Genomic DNA, 22,273 nt, shown 5'->3' with positions numbered 1-22,273 from the left:
TGTCCAAAATTCATTGGCTGGTTGGGAATCCCCTGACCTTGGAACCCGGGATAGACCTGCCCTTGCTGGAACCCTGTAGTCTGGTAACTCTGCTGGGGCGATTGTGGAAAGGCTTGCTGTCCAAGCCATGCATTATTAGCGTTCATCGGCATAGGTGCTGCCGATGATTGGTAATTGGGTACCGTCGTTGAATTGACATACCCCGACTGGGCCATAGACCTCTGTTGCATCAGCATTGACTCTGCCGATGCGTTGGGCATCTGGAACATTGAATCTTGAGGATTTCCAGTGTGAGGCCTTGCAGTAGTAGTTGTGGTATACCGAGGACTCTGGTTCACTGGCGCATTGGGAGGTGCCGATGTCATAGGAGTTTTGCCCCTCATGTCAGTTATTTGTGATGTTCTCGGTGTCAACTCTGGAGGCATACCGTAACCCCACCAATTGGGAGGAAGAGTCAACCCTGACATTGCCGTTGCCAACATATCTGTTGTCAGTTTATGCTGCCCAACTGAAATTTGTGGGTTGGTTGTCATCGGCATAGATAGTGCACCAGTAGTCCCCGATGTACTTGGAGGGACGGCAGATTGTGCACTTGCAGTCGTCAAGGCAGCCGATGGAGCCGTGACCTCTGGTGCCGTTGGCTGATGATGGGAGGGGCCCACATAATCTGGTGGGATTTGTCCTTCCTTGAAAGTTCTTGCCACGGCATTGAAAACCGTATTAGACAGTACACCAGCTTGGTTAATCAACGCTCGATTGATGGCATTGTCAACCATATCTTGAAGCTTGCCAGAATTGGCGTCAAAGGTAACCTGCCGTGGTGCCGGCAGTGCATCTTTCTGGACCACTTCGCCGCTCCTGTTTATGCTGAAAGACCTCAGGCATTGCTGCTTGAACTCTTCCATGGCTTGGGCAATAGCTTGCTTCTGCTCATCCTTGAGGTTGGCCTCCGTCACGGGGATGACGTTCTCTTGATCGAGGTCAGAGATCGACATGTTGATCTTGATCTTGAATCCTGTCCCACCGGGCGTGCCAAAAGATGTGTTGATGCAAAACTGATCTGCAAACACAAAGGGCTAATACCCGATTCAAACGTTAAGGCGTGCCAGCCGATTTGACCTTGCTATCGGCAAAGGTGATAACTCGAATACTTTAGTCCTGACAACAGCGATGCGCCCGGATGTCACGGCTAAGAGGTACTCATGCGGAACTTGAGAACACGCCGAGCTTAAGTCGACGAATTCCTAAGAACTCGTAACAAAAGGAAAAAGTATGACGAAGTCGTCGAAAAGTAAATGCTGGAATATGAGTAAAAACGTGTGTTTGATTCATTGATTGATTTTTTATTACAAGGCCCTAGGGTCTATATTTATACCCTGCTCAAAGAGCTACAACCAGACACGATTAGAATTCGAATTCCAAATTACACGGAATCCGTATACAAAACGATGCAAATAATTAAGGAAATAACAAAACTATCCCTCGTGACAAACCGAAACTCCTCCACATAACGACCGGCAGCTTCCGAACTCCCTCTTTGCATCATCGGCAGACCCTTTGCCATAGTCATCGGCAGACTTTCTTATCTAGCCATCGGCACCATATTACTGCCTGTGGACTTAGTCACGTTCAACTTCTCCCTCATCGGCAACCATCCTCATCGGCAACCCACTTTGTAAACATCGTACTGCCACCTTATCCTGCCATCCTAGACACGTGCCCAAAAACGGTGTCAACAGAAGCACCTCGACACATTCAGCATCACCATCCACCTCAGAACATGATTGGTGAAATTGACCAGTAAGTCACATAGTCTAGGTCATATCACATCTCACACTTTGCTCATTCTACTTTTGTTGCTTTTTCCAGCCTCGAGATGTTGGACATGCTCTATCTAATTCCGATTGGGTCAATGCTATGCATGAGGAGTTAGAGAACTTTGAGAGGAACAAGGTTTGGGTTTTATTACCACCTCCACCAGATTGTCGTCCCATATGTACCAAGTGGGTTTTCAAGAACAAATAGAGTGAGGATGGGGTGGTAGTAAGGAACAAGGCTAGGTTGGTAGCTATTGATGCAAAAGTAGATCTACAAACACAAAGGGCTAATACCCGATTTCGATGTTAAAGGCGTGCTAGTCGATTTGACCTATTAATCGACAAGGATAATGATTCAAGCACTTTGGTCCCGACAACAGCGATGCGCCGGGATGTCACGGCCAATAGGTACTCACACGAAACTCGAGGATCATCGAGTGCAACTCACCGAATCGATGAGAACTCGTAAAAGAAAATGTATGCAAATTGACGAAATCGTCGAAAAGTAGATGTGAAAATAGGAGTAAACTTGTATTTGATATTGATTGATCTATCTTTTACATCACTTCTCGGCCTATATTTATACCCTGGTCTAAAGAGTTGCAACCAAATATGACTAGGACTCAACTTTTAAGGTGACAATACTCTTACATTAAGACATATTCTAACAAATATAGAAAGAAGAAAATAAGATCTAACTATTCCCATGTCCATCTTATTCATGATGAAGTCCCATCGGCTCCTGCCCCATCGACAACCTACAAGCTTCACCAGTAGTAGTCTTCACATCTTTCCTCATCGGCTTCGGCAACACAGCACCATAAACTCTATTGGCAATAACCCCTGAATCGGCAAACATCATCCCTGGCCTTATTAACCAACACTTTTGATTTTAGGCTAAGAGAACTCCTCCGCCGATCATCATCTTCCATCGACACCACTCTCCATCGATTGATCCTCGTCGGCACCTTTTCATTAGTAAAAGGCAACAATTTCCCTATTACCAATTGGTCCACTCTGATTATCTTGACCCGTGCCAAAAATGGTGTCAACAATGCCCCCAATTTCAGAGTGTAAAATCATTAATGCTCCAAAATTTACTCCAGATAACGATCGCCTTTACATAATTATCTTCTTGACAAAATTTGCTACCAAATCTGGGTAAATCCAGCCCTAATTTTTGTGTCTCCATAAATATCGCACAACCTCCATCCACCTTTGTCCCGATCAAGGCTAGAACACAAGGGTAGCAGTCCATCGGCAAAGGCTTAGTATCAGAACATACTGCCAATCCTATTAAAATATTCCACACACCGAGGTATCCCCAAAATCATGATTACTTGCCATCAAATCATCCATACAATCCCTTGATTGTCGTGCGAACAATTACCATATCCACCTGAAGAACCACGATTTTTACGCGTATGGCAGAGAGATAAGTCTGAAATGCACCTGCTCAATTCAACCAATAGCATCCCCTTCAGGTACTCATCTTCTACCTTGCCATCTTCATCTCCCAAGACCTACTTTCTCTCATGGTGAACTTGACGAGCAGGTACGCAACCTCAACCCGCAAGAACCCTCCTCGGCAGAATCTTTGAGTTTTCGGCCTCACCTTCATCCTGCTTAGAAGAAATGGCAATCAACTTCAATGTCCCTAAGGTCAATCTTGTATTCACCCCCTTTTACTGCAGTTCATGTTACTTTCGCAAGTTCATAAGCTCAATGATTTTCCTTTTCTTTTCCTCTCCTTCTTTGATCTTTTAAACTTAGGAACTGAGTGATAAAATAGTTATCCCAACCAATCAGCCACATATCCAATGCTTGGTCCCGATGGGCAGTCCAGATCCAACCGATCTGATAAACGAGAAACCAACAGAATCTCATTTAGAGCTGAGAATTTATCCCTAGATCTGTGGAAGGATACTTTCCAATCCTGGCCCAAAACCACCAAAGGATGGAAAGACTGGTACTTGAGGATCGGTAGGGCGAACGAAGTATACTAGGCAAAACGCACACTGGATCAGTGCATCAGGCTCTCCATTGCTGATATGGAGAAAAATGAGTCAATGATGATAGCAGTTGCCTATTTTTGGTCAGACACCCTCAATGCTTTCATATTTGGTCATGGCCCAGCTGTTCTTACTCTTGCCGATGTGCATATGCTCACGGGCTTAGATATTTCAACTGCCGATGATGGCAAGCTTTACAACAGAAAATCCGGCTACAAAGTAAACACTCGCAACATCGGCGGCTGGACAGGATACATCCAGGAATATGAGAAAACCGGATCGGTTGGCCAAAGGGAACATGTCATATTCCTGAACATGTGGTTGGACAAGTTTATTTTCTGTGGTCGATCGGTAGGGCCAACCTGCATCTATGTTGCAGCAGCCAAATCACTAGCCAATGGTGTCAGATTCCCCCTTGGCCGATACCTCCTGGGTTCCACATATCATCTCCTTCACCAAGTAGCTCAGAGGCTTTTGCTTGGTGAACCCTTCGGCATCCTGGGAGGCCCATGGTGGTTCATCAACATGTGGCTGAATGCTTATATGCACAAGCGTTTGTAGTGGAATTTCTTCACTCAACAATTCCCATGGGACATCGCCAAAGATTATGAGCTCGCAGATGATGAATCGGCAACCCGTCCGCCCCTTAACTTCGATGAAGCAATCATAGTGCTCCCTAGGACTGAAACTAATGAAAATCAAATCGGCAAATTCTTTCAGACCTTTTGCAACGGCCTCTCTCGTGAGCATCGGGCCTAGATGCCCTACGTCGACGAGGAATCCAGATTCCCCCTCCTCTTCAATTTGCCGATGAGGCGCTGAACAAAGATAACGATCTGATGATGGCTATTATCACTCCCCGAGTAATTCTAGTGAACACATTTAGCAGCGGAAAGAATACTAGCACCACCTATGAGTTTTACAATCCTCGGCAGTAGCACATCAACTGGCCTTTGGTCAACTACCGATCAAGCTCTGTTATGTCGATGTGATTAAACCGAGAGAAACAATCACCAGTGGTCTTGACTGGATCAAAGTAGCTCAACTTCCTCCCAATGCCGATACCATAGACGTCAATTTGTCTACTTGGGTTCCGACCTCCTTCATCACCAATCTTACAAGTCATGGTGGCAAGAATGGAGAGGACAACTATTCGCAGCATCGGCTCACACATATTGGCACATGATCGACTCCGAGCATGCTATCCCCAATGACGCGGTAAGTCTTCTTTCAACACTTAGTCTTTTCTTCATTTTTAACTTCATCGGTAACTAACTCTTTCATTTGATAGGTCGACGATCCGGCACCAGCAATAAGCAAAAGTGAGTGCCCTTTCGATCTCTCACTAGTATCTCTGATCTCACCAATCGGTTATAATGCCCCAACTTTGGCAACCTTGACTCATCAGGGAGCCTGTTTCAAGAAGATCGCTATCAAGCGCTCCAAGGCCACCCCATTGGTCGCTGCCGCTACCTTAGCACAAGCTTTTAAGGTAACAACCTTAATTACTTTAATCATGCCAATTTCAATTTAAACTTACACCATCTTTTTAGGGAGTAACAACCACAACTGGGACATCATCGGTAACTTCTCCTGTGCCAGACACTATTACTCTTGATGAACCTTTAGAGTTATCTTCCTGTCTTCATAGCCAGCTTATAAGACATTATGCCTTACATTTGTTTTGTAGCAACAAGCCGGTGCATCGGCAACAGCTCAGGATGGTCAACCATTGGATGCCGATGCCCCCCAGCCAACGGCTGCCAAAGCACCATCTAAGTGAAAGGCTCCGAGAGGCACCATGGCCCAACCAAAGCGGCAGAGAGAGACACCATCTTCTCCACCTGAGCCGGTGCTTTCTAGACAATCTAACTCGGCCGATGCACCTGAGCAAACGATTAACCTGTCTGACCAAGTCACGTCATTAGCCGTCGTTCCTGAGCAAACCACTGTTGCTCTCACACAAGGTATACTATCGGTTATTGTATTTAAAGAAGTTTCCACCAATGAACTTGCAAAGAAACTGTCATTATTCTCAGCATTAACCGATTTTGCACCTGAAGATATCCCATCGGCAGACCCAGCCGATCCTCATCAGAGCATGATTCGGATTGCATCCCCCAACCAAAGGCAAGAGATCACCTTGAAACAGGTAAGCCATCTATTTTGACCGATCTACACTACCCATACTTGCTTCTAGCTAACTCATTTCCTTCTCTCTTTTTAGGAACAAGACTCTTCCGATAGCCTATTTTCCTTCACCATCAACATCTCTGATGATGAAGGAGAAGAAGCAAGTTCTTCATTGGCACTTGGATCAGTATCGGCAGAAGTCATATCCAAGCTAGAGGACCTGTTGAACTTGCTGTAGCAAGATAAAACTCAGCTATTGGATGATTCGGACCCAACAAAAGTTATCTTCAAAGCAGTTTGTGGCCAAGACCCTACCGATGCCGAAGAAGCACTGTTCCAAGCGGCTCACTTAGAAAGCCGTCAGCTTTAATATCAAAAGGCTGCTCAATGTATTGCTGACAGGGCGTCCCAAGCTCTACTCAAAGAAGAAATGTTGCAAGTGAAACACATCGTCGATGAAAAGAACAACAACATCGGCAATTTGCAAGCCTCAGGTGCTGAGTTAAAACAGAAGATTTCAGATCTATCGGCAAAGATAGAAGCTCTGCTAGCCGAACTCAAGCAAGTCAAAGAAACACTGGCCCAGGCTAAACAAGAAGAAAGTCAACTGCCCGATGCAATCAAGGATCTTCAACAAGAGAGGGACACCCATGCCCGCAAAGCTCTATTGATGAAGAAGAAACTCAAGCCAGTAGAGGGCTCAGCCGATGAAGACACTAAGGAGATAGAGGAAGCCATCCAGATTCGACTGCGTGCGATATCAGCTATCTAGTCTTTACTAAACATGTAAATTTTTTCATTGCCAATGTGTTACATCGGTACTTTTCAGAAACACTAATACTTTTGTCCAGCCAATAGGATAGTTATCGGCACTTAAACTTTTATGCATCGATCTAAATACTAGGATAGTACTTCTTCAAATATTTTCCATTTAACGATCTAGGAAATTCAACCCCATCGAGGGTTTCTAGGATATATGCATTGTCAGGAACATACCAACTTATCCAATAGGGACCTTCCCAATTAGGAGACCATTTACCAAACTTTGAACTTTTAGTCCCAATTGGTAGAATTAATTTCCAAACTAAATCCCCATCGACAAACTCTTTGGCCTTTACCCATTTGTCATACCACCTGGCCACTCTCTTCTTTTTTTCTTTAATGTTAACCAAAGCTTTCAATAGATGTCCTGCCAAATCTTCCAACTCATCCTTCATCAGAGTATTATAATCATCGTCAGTTAACTGGTCTTGAGAGAATATCCACCCAGAACCAGCTTTAATTTCCTAACGTAGTACTGCATCGTGTCCATACACCAACTGATAAGGTGATAATTTAGTTGCACCATGACACGCCATCTGATATGACTATAGGGCTTCATTTAACACAATGTGCTACCGTCTAGGGTTCTCTTCAAATTTACACTTAATGAGTTTAGTGATCCCTTTATTAGAAGCTTTGGCCTGCCCATTAGATTGAGCATAGTAAGGAGAAGAATTTAAAACTTTAATTCCCATACCAATTGCAAACCCATCAAATTCTCCCGATGTAAACATAGTACCCTGATCGGTAGTGAATATCTGAGGAATACCAAATCGGTAAACAATATGTTCCTTTACAAAATCAATCATATTGACTGATGTCACCTTTTTTCAAATGAATTGATTCAACACACTTGGTGAAATAATCGGTGGCAACAAGTATAAATTTATGCCCTTTGCTTGATCGTGGATAAATTTGACTGATAAGATCAATAGCCCATCCTCAGAACGGCCAGGGTTTAATGATAGGGTTCATGGCCGATGCAGGTGCTCTTTCAATATTGCAAAACTTTTGACATCCTTGGCATCCTTTAAAATATTTAAAACGATCTTCAAGAATAGTTGGCCAATAATATCCATTCCTTCTGATCATCCATTTCATCTTGAAAGCCGATTGATGTGCTCCACATACTCCTTCATGAATTTCACCCATCAAGCTTTTCGATTTGTCATTGCCAAGACATTTAAGCAAAACTCCATCCAAAGTACGATAATATAACTCATTACCAAGAAGCACATACTTAGTAGCCTGAAATCTAATGTGTCTTTCAACTCTCTTAGACAGGTCTTTTAAGTAATCGGCAATTTCTGTTTTCCAGTCATCGGCATCAACTGCCGATATGAGCACCTCTAGGATGGGCTGATATCCCGAGGCGTGTTGAGCTAACCGATTAGCTTCTTCATTATGTAATCAGGGAATATGTTCCAGACAAAAATCTTTAAATTCCTTCAACAATTGCAAGCATCTTTCATAATACGAAATTAAAACTTCACTTCGGCATTCATAAATCCCAATTAATTGATTTATAACAAGCATAGAATCACCGAAGACTTCAACACCATTGACACATATTTCTCGGAGTAATTCCAACCCTTTCACCAAAGCTTGATATTCAGCCTGATTGTTTGTCGATGTAGCAACAATCGTCAATGAAAACTCATACTCCCTTCCTCGGGTGAAATTAATACAATACCGATACCTACCCCTTGATTAGAGAATATCCACCTAGAACCAGCTTTAATTTCCTAAGGTAGTACTGCATCATGTCCATACACCAACTGATAAGGCGATACTTTAGTTGCACCACGACACGCCATCCGATATGACTATAGGGCTTCATTTAACACTCTGTGCTACCGTCTAGGGTTCTCTTCAATTTTACACTTAATGAGTTTAGTGATCCCTTTATTAGAAGCTTTGGCCTGCCCATTAGCTTGAGCATAGTAAGGAGAAGAATTTAAAACTTTAATTCCCATACCGATTGCAAACCCATCAAATTCTCCCGATGTAAACATAGTATCCTGATCGGTAGTGAATGTGTGAGGAATACCAAATCGGTAAACAATATGTTCCTTTACAAAATCAATCATATTGACTGATGTCACCTTTTTCAAAGGAATTTCTTCAACCCACTTGGTGAAATAATCGGTGGCAACAAGTATAAATTTATGCCCTTTGCTTGATCGTGGATAAATTTGACTGATAAGATCAATAGCCCATCCTCAGAACGGCCAGGGTTTAATGATAGGGTTCATGGCCGATGCAGGTGCTCTTTCAATATTGCAAAACTTTTGACATCCTTGGCATCCTTTAAAATATTTAAAACAATCTTCAAGAATAGTTGGCCAATAATATCCATTCCTTCTGATCATCCATTTCATCTTGAAAGCCGATTGATGTGCTCCACATACTCCTTCATGAATTTCACCCATCAAGCTTTTCGATTTATCATTGCCAAGACATTTAAGCAAAACTCCATCCAAAGTACGATAATATAACTCATCACCAAGAAGCACATACTTAGTAGCCAGAAACCTAATGCGTCTTTCAACTCTCTTAGACGGGTCTTTTAAGTAATCGGCAATTTCTGTTTTCCAGTCATCGGCATCAACTGCCGATATGAGCACCTCTAGGATGGGCTGATATCCCGAGGCGTGTTGAGCTAACCGATTAGCTTCTTCATTATGTAATCGGGGAATATGTTCCAGACAAAAATCTTTAAATTCCTTCAACAATTGCAAGCATATTTCATAATACGAAATTAAAACTTCACTTCGGCATTCATAAATCCCAATTAATTGATTTATAACAAGCATAGAATCACCGAAGACTTCAACAGCATTGACACATATTTCTTTGAGTAATTCCAACCCTTTCACCAAAGCTTGATATTCAGCCTGATTGTTTGTTGATGTAGCAACAATCGGCAAACGAAAACTCATACTCCCTTCCTCAGGTGAAATTAATACAATACCGATACCTACCCCTTGATCAGAGAATATCCGCCTAGAACTAGCTTTAATTTCCTAAGGTAGTACTGCATCGTGTCCATACACCAACTGATAAGGCGATACTTTAGTTGCACCATGACACGCCATCCGATATGACTATAGGGCTTCATTTAACATTGTGTGCTACTGTCTAGGGTTCTCTTCAATTTTACACTTAATGAGTTTAGTGATCCCTTTATTAGAAGCTTTGGCCTACCCATTAGCTTGAGCATAGTAAGGAGAAGAATTTAAAACTTTAATTCCCATACCGATTGCAAACCCATCAAATTCTCCCGATGTAAACATAGTACCCTAATCGGTAGTGAATGTCTGAGGAAAACCAAATCGGTAAACAATATGTTCCTTTACAAAATCAATCATATTGACCGATGTCACCTTTTTCAAAGGAATTGCTTCAACCCACTTGGTGAAATAATCGGTGGCAACAAGTATAAATTTATGCCCTTTGCTTGATGGCGGATAAATTTGACTGATAAGATCAATAGCCCATCCTCGGAACGGCCAGGGTTTAATGATAGGGTTCATGGCCGATGTAGGTGCTCTTTGAATATTGCAAATTCTTGAGTAAGGGCTAAACCGATAACAATATCATCGGTCGATAAATACAATCTGAAAGATTTCTCGTGCTGAGGTGGAACCAATACCCGAGGGTTTATCAAATATTTCTTAATTTCATCTAAGGTCAAATGTTGTTCAGTCCCCCACATAAACTCCTGATCAGCTTTTAACTTGGGTAAAGGACTAAAGGCTTTGATCTTGCCCGATAGGTTAGATATGAACCTCCTGATGAAATTGATCTTACCGATCAATGATTGCAATTCAGTCATATCGGCAGGAGCAACCACCTTGTTAATTGCATCAATGGATCTTCTACTAATTTCAATCCCCCTCTGATGCACCATGAAACCCAAGAACTGGCCCACCGACACACCAAATGCACAATTCTTAGGATTCATCTTCAAACCATGCTTCCTTGTGCACTCAAGTATCTTTCATAGATTGGCTAGATGTTTTGCAAAATCCCCAGACTTAACCACCACATCATCAATGTAAATTTCCACTAAACTGCCGATGAACTCATGAAAAATAGAATTCATGGCTCTTTGATAAGTAGCAAGGCATTTTTCAAACCAAAAGTCATAACTATCCATTCAAACAAACCAACATGACCTGGACATCTAAAGGCAGTCTTGGGAATATCCTCCTCGGCCATGAATATTTGATTGTATCCCGCATTGCCATCCATAAAACTAATAACCCGATGTCCAGCTGCAGCATCAACTAGCAAATTAGCAACAGGCATTGGATAGCCATCCATCAGCGTAGCCTTGTTGAGGTTCCTGAAATAAATGCACACGTGAAGTTTTCCATTTTTCTTATAGACAGGAACAACATTAGAAATCCATTCCGCATACCGACACTGCCGAATAAACATGGCTTCAATTAGCTTGGTTATTTCAGCCTTGATATCGGGAAGAATATTAGGGTTACATCGGCGCACTGGTTGCTGATGTGGCCGAAATTCAGATTTGATAGGTAACCGATGTTCAACAATCGATCGGTCTAATCCAGGCATCTCAGTATAATCCCAAGCAAAATAATCTTTATATTCTTTTAACAAATCAGTTAATTGTTGTTTACACTTGGAATCTAATTTAGCACTAATAAAAGTAGGCCTTGGCTTATCTCCACTACCAATATCTATTTCTGCTAAATCATCAGCCGATGTGAACCCCTGTCCCAACTTTCCATCATCGGTGAATCTATCCATTAAAATTCTTCATCAGAACCGACTGCTTGGATTGGTGGAATCTCATAATCGGCAACTCTGAGGAAATCTTTCTCCCAGGCCTTTCTTGATATGCACTTGGTCCGCTCATAAGTGTCTAACTCTGCCGATGCGATAATGTAAGAAGAATCACCAGGGACGACCTCAATCTTGTCTCCAACCCATTGAACAAGGCATTGATGCATTGTAGAAGGAAGACAACAGTTGGCGTGGATCCAGTCCCTTCCCAAAAGCAGGTTGTACGCACCTTTACCATTAAAGACAAAGAACATTGTCGGCAAGGTCTTGCTGCCTATGGTTAACTCAACGCATACCACCCCTTTGGCTGGTGACACATTGCCCTCAAAATCCTTCAGCATCATATCAGTCTTGATCAAGTCCTAATCTCCTTTGCCAAGCTTCCAATACATCACATAGTGAATAACATTAATTGCAGCTCCTCCATCAATGTGTATCTTAGACACTGGCTGCCCATCAACTCTGCTCTTAACGAACAAAGCCTTGAGATGCTGTCTTTCATGATCAGTTGGCTTTTCAAAAACAGCCATCATCGGATCAAGCGCCAACTGAGCCATATGATCAGAGAGATTGATTTCTTCATCATTACTAGAAGGTGCAAGGAATTCCATCGGCAACATGAATATCATATTAACATCTGCCGATGGACCTTTCCCCTTGTTATCTGATTGCTGTCAATTTTAGACTTAGAAGAATTCTCTTCTCTGTACAAATCTTCCTGGCATTCTCGTTGCATCCTCCTCCTCTGTGTCCTTATCAAACCTTCTGGACACCATCGGGGGAGCTTGGTCTTCCAAACCAGTTGATAACGGACTTCAGTCGACTCTACACGGCGTATACTAGGATCCCTATAGAATATTTTCTCATCAGGAACTCTAGCATTTGCCATTTCCTCCAGTTCTTCTTGATTTCTCAAAAAATACTCGACACGTCTGTCCAACCATTCATGCACATTAAGCCTGCCCCGCCGATCATGCACTGATTCCCTGCCTCTAATCGGCTCATTAATGGATAGACCTCGATTATCATGTCGGAACCTCCTTTCTGGCCGATTGTTCTGATAATAGCCATTGCACTCAGGGCAACTTTCAACCGTCGGCAACTTGATACCCTATTCCCAATAGTGAACAAAGAACGGGCAATCCCAATGATCTTTATGCCGATTCCACTGTTCCCGATGCCTCTATATCTGCTCGCAAAGGAAACCTTGCGGCCCTAACATGTTAGATGAACTTTTGAAAGGCTTCATAGTGATCTCTGCCGACCTCCCTAAGAAGGGGTTAAGAGATTAGCTACCTCGGGCGAAAGGGTAAATCATGACTCATGGGTAAAGATGTACAACCTCTGCAGAGTGTTAAAACTAGTATACTAGCCGAGCTCACGGTCAGGAGCGGCTTTGGGGACATCTACATTAAGATGATGAGCTTGATATGTTATTATGTTCATTTGATTATCGTTTATGCTATGAGTTAATTAAGCTTACACTTGATCATGTGATTAATGGATTATTTATGCTACCTTGACATTTGTTATATAATTATGAACATGCTATCCACTATTAAAAGCTAAATGCAGTCAAACCAGTGTCAACTATTTGAGCCTCATGAACCCCTGGTTATACTTGTTGAGTACGATATGTGCTCACTCTTGCAATTTCCCAACACCCTAGGTTATGCTAATGATGATGATTGGAATGAGGACTATCGCTATGAGTATTAGGTTTGAAGTCAACCAGTCAATGTTTGTCCCTGTGTGGAGCTTCCGTCGAGAGCGTTGTTTACTTCATGCTATCATTTTTGTATGAGACTATGTGATATATTACGTTCCGCTATGTAATAAACACTGCAATGGTACATTTGAGATTTGTATACTTATGTGTGCGACTGTTTCTGGGGCACATATGAGTCTTTTATGCATCCTATTTTATTCTTAAAATATGGGTGTGACAAATTGGTATCAAAGCTTTATTGACTGTAGGACACAAACCTAGTTAGCAATGGTCGAAAATTTAGGTCCTTTATTTTACTTACTTCATGCTTCCCACTATGGTCTTGTTATTTGCTAAAAGTTTTATGCTTCTCTATCCTGCTCTATTGTTAAATTATTGCATCCATCTGATCTATGTCTAAAAACTTTTTGTAGATGCCGCCCCATACCCGTAGTGCTACACGCATGACTACTGAGGAGTACCGTGCCCTGTTCAACCCAAGAGGACAGCATGTGGAAGGTGTTCCTGAGCTGGCAGATGAGGAATCAAGGGTGGAAGCTCAGGAGGATGTGCCTGAAGATGAGGAGATGCAAGATCCACCTCCACCACAGTCTGTTTAGTTAGCTAATGCAAGGATGGGGTGGACTACTGAGCTGTGGTTTCCAGAAGCAGATCCCAAGGCTTTCTTCCATGAGAATCTGGTGTTGACATTGGAACAGCATTACCTAGATTTGCAAGCCACACTAGAGTATTACTGCACTGAGTACAAACACCCTCTGAGGAGATCACTTTGGGATGCAGAGCTGGTATTCAAGACACTGGATGCTACTAAGGGGATTCGAAAGATGGAATCAAAACACATCTCTCGAATGAGCCGGGACACGATAAAGGAGAGCATGGCTGATGCAGCTTACCAGGCATTGATCTTTTACCATGGTAGATGCTTTGAGGAGGTCCAGTACAATGCGACATACCACTATCCTCGCTTCGTACCAGAGAAGATGACTTGGGCCATAGAAGTTGCAGATGCTTCACAGCCAAAGCTTCAGACGCAAGTGGAGCTGACTTATGAACTGACCGTCAAGGTGATAGAGTTGGAGAATGAACTGCGCCGTGAGAGGAAGCTGCTGGAGCAAGAGCAAAGGGAAGCAGATGACCTTCGAGCAGAGTTAGGCCGTCCCAAGCTCCACAATAGGCTGCGTCTCGAACCAATCCTAAAGGATGCTGCTCCCGAGGAATAGAAAGAACCCATGTGTAATAGGGACGTTAGTAATTTGCGAGTTATTTCGAGTCTTTTGTTAGTGTGGTGTGAAATTGGTGTGCTTGCTGGATTGTTATTATGATTATGTGTGATTTGGATTTTTGTGATGAGTGCTGAAATTTTGTGGGCATGTCTACAAGTTCTCTAGTTAAGAACCTTAAGTAAGAACATGAATAAATAATGGTTTGGGGTCATATGCTCTTTCTGTCTTTTGCTGTTTTCTGGAGCAGTCTGCAATGATTCTGGTATAAATCAAATTCTGTTCGTGCAATGTTCATCAATTTTTTCTGGGAACCATTAGACTTTCATATCTTTCCAATGCCACAAGAATGACGTTATTATCTGTTATGAGCTATGAGTTATGGCGGTTTAAAGTTAAAGTTTCTGTGCAGTCTGGAATTCTAGAACAGTTTCGGTTGTACCCAGTTTTTAATTAACCTAACGTTGGAATCTGTTAATATGATCTAAACAAAAGTTGTATATAATTTCTTTATATTTCCAACGTTGTACAGCATGTATCCTTTTGAATTCTGGAACTCAAGATATGACTGGTTTTCTGATCTACTAATGTTGGATGTTACCCAGAAAAATTTCAGATTCCGTTAACTCTTGTAATTGTCATGTTAGACATTACTAAGATATGTTTCTATACCTTGGAATGCAGATGGCAGCAAGGGGAAGAGGCAGAAGCAGAGGCCATGGCAATGGTGGTAATGTCCCAATTACTCTGGAGGAGCTCATGCAAACCCAGAATGAGATGATGCAAGTCTTCATGCAGCACCTACAGCAGCAACCTCCACCACCATCACCACCACCTGTTCATGTGAGGGACAAGCATGGGGAGTTTATGAAGGGAAGACCTCCGGTATTTACACACTCAGCTGATCCTATGGAGGCAGATGATTGGTTGCGTGCTGTGGAGAGGCAACTGAATATAGCACAGTGCAATGACTTGGAGAAGGTGTTGTATGCTTCTGGATAGCTTCAGGGGGAAGCTCAGACATGGTGGGAGTCGTATCCAGCTGCTTGTCCCAACAATGCTCCTCCTGTCACATGGCTAGAATTCTATAGAGACTTCCGAGCTCGGCATATAAATGAAGGAATGATGGAGCTCAAGCAAGAAGAATTCAGATCTCTCAGGATGGGCTCTATGACTGTGGCAGAATATCATGACACATTTGAACAGTTGGCTCGCTATGCTCCAAATGATGTTAGAGGAGACACTGATAAGCAGCGCTTGTTCATGAAGGGCCTATACTATGAACTCAGGTTGCAGCTGGTAGGAAACACTTATCCTACCTTTCAAGCTCTGGTGAATCGGGCTATAGTGTTGGACAACATGCGCAAGGGGCAGGATAAGAACTGAAGGATGCTGGCACTAGGTTCTGGGAGCAACAACCGTCAGCGTTTCAGTTCTCAGCAAGGCTATCAGTAGAGGTTCTAGGGACCAGTTAGTCAGTGGAACCGCAACCAGCAACCTCAGCGTTTCCAGAATCAATCAGAAAGTGGGAACCAACATCCTCCATTCCAGCAGCGTAGTCATAACCAACAGCAGAATGGTCAGCAGACACCCCGCTCAGGGAACTCGAATGCCACCTCCATGAAAAGAAGTGCTTCTAACACTCCTACAAGGTGCTTCTGTTGTGGGAAGGAAGGACATATGTCCTATGATTGCCCAGAGAAGTTTAATCCGCAGAACAACGACCGGAGATCCACTCCTAATTCAGCAAAGGTCAACAATGTGGCTGTAGAAACAGTTCAGGAGGGACCAAAAATTATGATGGGTACGTTCAGCATCAACTCTATCCCTGCTATAGTTTTATTTGATTCTAGAGCTTCGGATACATTCATTTCACAAGCATTTGTTAGAGTTCATAGCATTCCACTAGTTGCAATAAAACCCCCTATGCTAGTAAATTCACCGGGTGGGACTATACCAGTTTCTTATTGTTGCCCCTCAGCAAGTCTTTCTTTAAGGGGGGTAGAACTTCAGGCATAGATGTGATCTTGGGTTTGGATTGGATGAAGCAATATGACACAGATATTAAGTGCAAGGAGAGAGTAGTGGCTCTGACAATCCCAAAGGGAGAACGAATCAGTGTTGATGTAACAGTGCAAGCACCACTCAAAGCTAAAGTGAACCAACTGAATGATGATGTTGATCCTTAGAATCTGGTAGTGGATGAGTTTCCGAATGTCTTTCCAGATGAATTGCCAGGTATGCCACCTGACCGAGACATTGAATTTATTGTTGAATTACTACCTAGCACTGCACCCATAGCTAAAAGACCATATAGAATGGGGGTTAATGAACTAGAAGAACTTAAGAAACAAATTAAGGAATTGCAAGATAAAGGGTTCATTCGTCCTAGTTCATCACCATGGGGTGCACCAGTTATCTTTGTTAATAAGAAGGATGGTAGTCAGAGGATGTGTGTTGATTATTAGTCACTTAATGAGGTCACTATCAAGAATAAGTACCCACTGCTTAGGATTGATGACTTATTTGACAAGCTAAGAGGTGCTTGTGTGTTCACTAAGATTGATTTGCGTTCTGGTTATCATCAATTGAAGATTCAGAATTCAGATATACCAAAGACAGCTTTCACGACAAGGTATGGGTTGTATGAGTATACAGTTATGTCTTTTGGTTTGACCAATGCACCAGCTTACTTTATGTACATGATGAATAAAGTATTTATGGAGTATCTTGACAAGTTTGTGGTGGTCTTTATTGATGATATTCTGGTATTCTCTAAAACAAAGGAAGAACATGCTGAACATCTGAGATTGGTCTTACAAAAACTTAGAGAACATAAGTTGTATGCCAAGCGTAGTAAATGTGAGTTTTGGTTGGAAGAAGTTTCTTTTCTTGGTCATGTTGTTTCTAATGGTGGTATTGCAGTGGATCCTAGTAAGGTGAAAGATGTGCTGAATTGGAAACCACCTACAGATGTAAGTGACATTCGCAGATTTCTTGGTCTAGCTGGTTACTATCGTAGATTCATTGAAGGGTTCTCAAAGCTTGCAAAGCCTATGAATGCTCTGTTAGAGAAGAATGCTAAGTTTTTATGGTCTGATAAGTGTCAAGCTAGTTTTGAGGAGTTTAAGAAGAGATTGACTACTGCACCTGTGTTGGTATTGCCAGATCTGAGTAAGAGTTTCTCTATCTATTGTGATGCTTCTAGCCTGGGTTTGGGTTGTGTTCTTATGCAAGAAGGTAGAGTTGTGGCATATGCATCTAGACAGTTGAGAAAGCATGAACTGAATTATCCTACTCATGATCTAGAATTGGCAGCTGTGGTTCATGCACTAAAGATTTGGAGGCACTACTTGATTGGGCATAAGAGTGACATATATACTGATCATAAGAGTTTGAAGTATATCTTCACCCAGACGGATCTGAATTTGAGGCAACGAAGATTGTTGGAACTGATAAAAGATTATGATTTGGAAGTGCATTATCATCCTGGAAAGGCAAACATCTTAGCTGATGCACTTAGCAGAAAGAAATATGCTAATGAGCTTCGGGCGACACCTGAATCTGAGGAGTTGTGTGCTGAATTTGCATATTTGAACTTGGGGATTGTAGTAAATGCTATGGAGATTGAGGTCACTCCTACTCTAGAGGAAGAGATATTGAAAGGACAGTTGGAAGATGAGAAACTAAAGGAGATAGCATAGAATGTGGTACTAGGCAAAGCACCAGGATTCAGAATAGATGACAATGGTGTACTGTGGTTTGGAAAAAGGATATGTGTTCCTGAAGTGAAGGCTATTCGTGATATGATTCTGAGAGAGGCTCATGAGTCAGCATATTCCATTCACCCTGGTAGCACTAAGATGTATCTAGATCTGAAACAGAAGTACTGGTGGTATGGCTTAAAGACAGATATGGTTGAATATGTTGCTATATGTGATACTTGCCAGCGAGTGAAAGCTGAACATCAGAGGCCAGCTGGACTGTTGCAACTAATGAAGATTCTAGAATGGAAGTGGGAAGAAGTGGGTATGGATTTTATAGTGGGTTTACCACGTACACAGAGAGGGTATGACTCTATATGGGTGATAGTAGATCGTTTGACTAAGGTTGCTCATTTCATACCTGTCAAGATTAAGTACACCGGAGAACGCCTAGTTGAGCTGTATATGGAGATAATTGTTTGTTTGCATGGGGTACCTAAGAAGATTATGTCAGATAGGGGTACTCAATTCACATCTCACTTTTGGAAAGCGGTGCATGATTCCTTGGGAACAAAGTTGAATTTTAGTACAGTGTATAATCCATAGACAGATGGACAGACTGAGAGGATCAATCAGATACTGGAGGATATGTTGAGAGCTTGAGCTTTGCAGTATGGGACTAGTTAGGACAAGAGTTTGCCATATGCAGAATTCTCCTACAACAACAGCTATCAACAGAGTCTTAAGATGGCACCGTTCGAGGCACTGTATGGTTGTAAGTGCAGGACACCTTTGTTTTGGAATCAGACAGGAGAGACTCAGGTGTTTGGTACAGATGTGCTTAGACATGCAGAACAACAAGTGCGGACTATTCAGGATAACTTGAGAGTTGCTCAGTCTCGTTAGAAAAGCTATGCAGATACGCATAGGAGAGAGCTGGTTTTTGAAGTGGGTGATTATGTCTCCATGAAAGTATCCCCAATGAGGAGTGTGAAGAGGTTTAATATGAAGGGAAAGCTAGCTCAAAGGTATGTTGGTCCGTTTAAAGTATTGAAAAGGCATGGAGAAGTAGCATATCAGTTAGAATTGCCTGAAAGTTGTCTGGTGTGCATGATGTGTTCCATGTGTTACAACTTAAGAAGTGTTTGCGTGTACCTAAGGAGCAACTACCATTGGAACAACTTTCCGTTAAAGGTGATCACACTTATGAAGAGTATCCGGTCAGAATATTGGAGACAGCTGAGAGAGTCACCAGAAGTCGGGTCATCAGAATGTGCAAAGTGCAGTGGAATCGGTATTCAGAAGCAGAGACAACTTGGGAAAGAGAGGATGATCTGAGGAAATCATACTCATACTTGTTTGAGTAAGCACCGCTCAATCTCGAGGATGAGATTCTTTTAAGGGGGGTAGAGTTTGTAACACCCAAAATTTTGAATTCTATTAATATGAATCAATTTTATTTATTTGAGTATTCTTGTGAGCATTTGAATCTAGCAAATAAATAATTTTGTGAAAAATTAAAATTCATCATAAGTTTAGAAACGTGATTTTGCATTCATGCTGGACCATAGTTATTTTTGTACTGTTTGTTCTGGTTTTATTTTAATTCTTTTTGCTCCAAAAACACTTTTGGAAAATGTCTAGAAAAAGAAAACAAAAAAGAAAAAGAAATGGGGAAGAACCCCGCAGCCCAGCTAACCCCGCACGGCCCACAGCGCAGCCGAATGCTTCCCGCAGCCAGCTCCTCGGGCCGAACCGCTGTTGACGGTCCTTAATGCTCACATTTAACCATCAACTAATCATAGAAAAGGACTTAAATGCAACCAACACCCAGACTTAGGGTTTTATCTGACAGAATTCCACGAGTTTTGGTGTTTGTCTATTTCTGCAGGGTGTTATCAGGAAATACGGAAGAAAGGCCCACACGTCGGGATTACATAGAGATATTAACGTGCCGCGCAATTTTCTATCATCTAGAAGACTCCAGAAGCCACGGGAACGAACGGCAGGCCGAGCGGGCCCGAAGGCAGGGCGCCCGCCCTACCTCCCTGGGCACCCGCCCTCCTCTGCTGGCCAATCAGCACGAGTCTCGGGGATTATGCTCCACCGACTCTAAGGATCGAGGAAAATCACACGATGAAGGTCGGTTTGATCGGATGGTGGAGAATAACGTGGAAATTCCTTGGGAGCTACTCTTCCTAGATTTCTTGGGGGCTACTCTTCCTAGATTTCTTGGGGGCTACTCTTCCTAGACTATATAAGCAGACCCCCACCAGCCCCTGGAGGCATACCTCTTCTACAGAATCAAAGTTAGGGTTTCAATTCTTCATCCAAGTAGAGAGGATCCCTCTAGTTCTTCTAGTTCTACCTCTAGTTCATCTAGATCTAGTTCTAGTTCATCTAGTTCTAGTTCTAGTTCCTCTAGTTCTAGTTCTAGTTAGTTCTAGTTGTAATCTAGAAAATAGGGAGAGAGAAGAGGAGAGCGGAGGAGGAGGAGCCGGATCTGTCGGATCTTCCTCAACATTGTACTTTTGCAGCAACTGGTTCGTTCTTCATCGTTCTCCAGGTTCTTCAATTCATAATTCCTGAGTTCTTTAATTACTTTTATTTACATTCAAGTTATTTATTGGATTCCCGCTTGCATCAAGTGCTCTAGTCTTTATAACGCTAGAGTAGTAATTAATAGATTAGACGTGGTGTTTAGTCTTGCGATTACCTGGAATTGCACCCAATCCTGCGGATTGTTGTGGTAGCCTTAGGGTAGTGACAGCCCTAACGGTCGACGTATTCCACCTCGTTCGGATCGGTGTTTGTAGGACCATAGTCGGAGCTTCCTAGCCTCCTTCTCATCTCTTTCTGTGGTTAGTGTTCTGATGTCCTGAAATAGATAATCTTGAAGTAATTCTTGATTCTTAGATCGACTAGAGAACTCTCAGGAAACTTCCTCTCTTCCCACCAAAAATATTCATATAGTTATCCTTGGGCGATCTTAGATCTTAATTAGTACACTCACGTTCCCTGTGGAAAATCGATACTCTGGAATACTCCCGGGTGAAGGCTACATCGGTATCCGTGCGCTTGCGGATTTTTCTGTTTGCGTTTAAAATACCCAACAAGCTTTCTGGCGCCGTTGTCGGGGAACGGTAGCTGTGCTAGTTTCGAACCAAGTCATCCGTGTATCCTTTTTCTTTTCCTTTTATACCACACTCACGTTACCATTTTCACCACACCACATGGATTTCACTCTAAGCATTAATGAGCATGGAATTTATTTCATAGCCACTTCATTTACTCTATGCTCATATGCAACATCTTCACAATCCATTGGTCTCTCCAACATCACCACATTCGAGATCTCCAACCCCCACTTCCTTTCTATTTATAAAAACTTTAAAGGGCGGTTGTCGATGCATATGTCTATAAGAAATATTGCAGATCTCGTTGAGTTGATCTTGATATAGGTCAGCGTTGGAGGGGAAACCACTTCGCCGACATAAATTGATGGTTTCCCAAGGACAAGCTTAGTGCCCTAAAACAAGCACTGATCAGATCATAACATGAGCTTTTAATTATTTGCAACATTACCTTGTGTTGAGCATATAAAGATAATTGTAGAAAAATTCCTTCGGGTATTCTTGTCACTAACCTTTCCAGGATTGGAGCAAGAAGATCAGATGAATGACAAGCACAAGGTATGTCCAACCAATCATCATACAACATTAAATTAAATTCATCCAAACTTGAATTTTGCAAAATTCAAGCTTTGGGGAGTACTTTACATAAAAACATCCTTTGCCATGTTGCTATGTTGGTTGTCCCTACCTTTGAGACATGCTCAATTTGTTAAATACTAATCACACTACTTCATCTCCACTTAAGTAGATCTCTATAAATGCTCTCATGCTACCTTTATTTGCATTAGTATATGTTTAGGTTTGGAGTAGTTTCATTTATCTCTTAATTAAGCTTGGTGCTTAGTTTAGGAATGATGATCTTACTTCCAAGGGGTTCTAAATTA

The sequence above is a fragment of the Sorghum bicolor genome, chromosome 5, assembly GCF_000003195.3.
Source record: "Sorghum bicolor cultivar BTx623 chromosome 5, Sorghum_bicolor_NCBIv3, whole genome shotgun sequence".
NCBI lineage: Eukaryota > Viridiplantae > Streptophyta > Magnoliopsida > Poales > Poaceae > Sorghum > Sorghum bicolor.
This window is presented reverse-complemented; position numbering follows the sequence as displayed.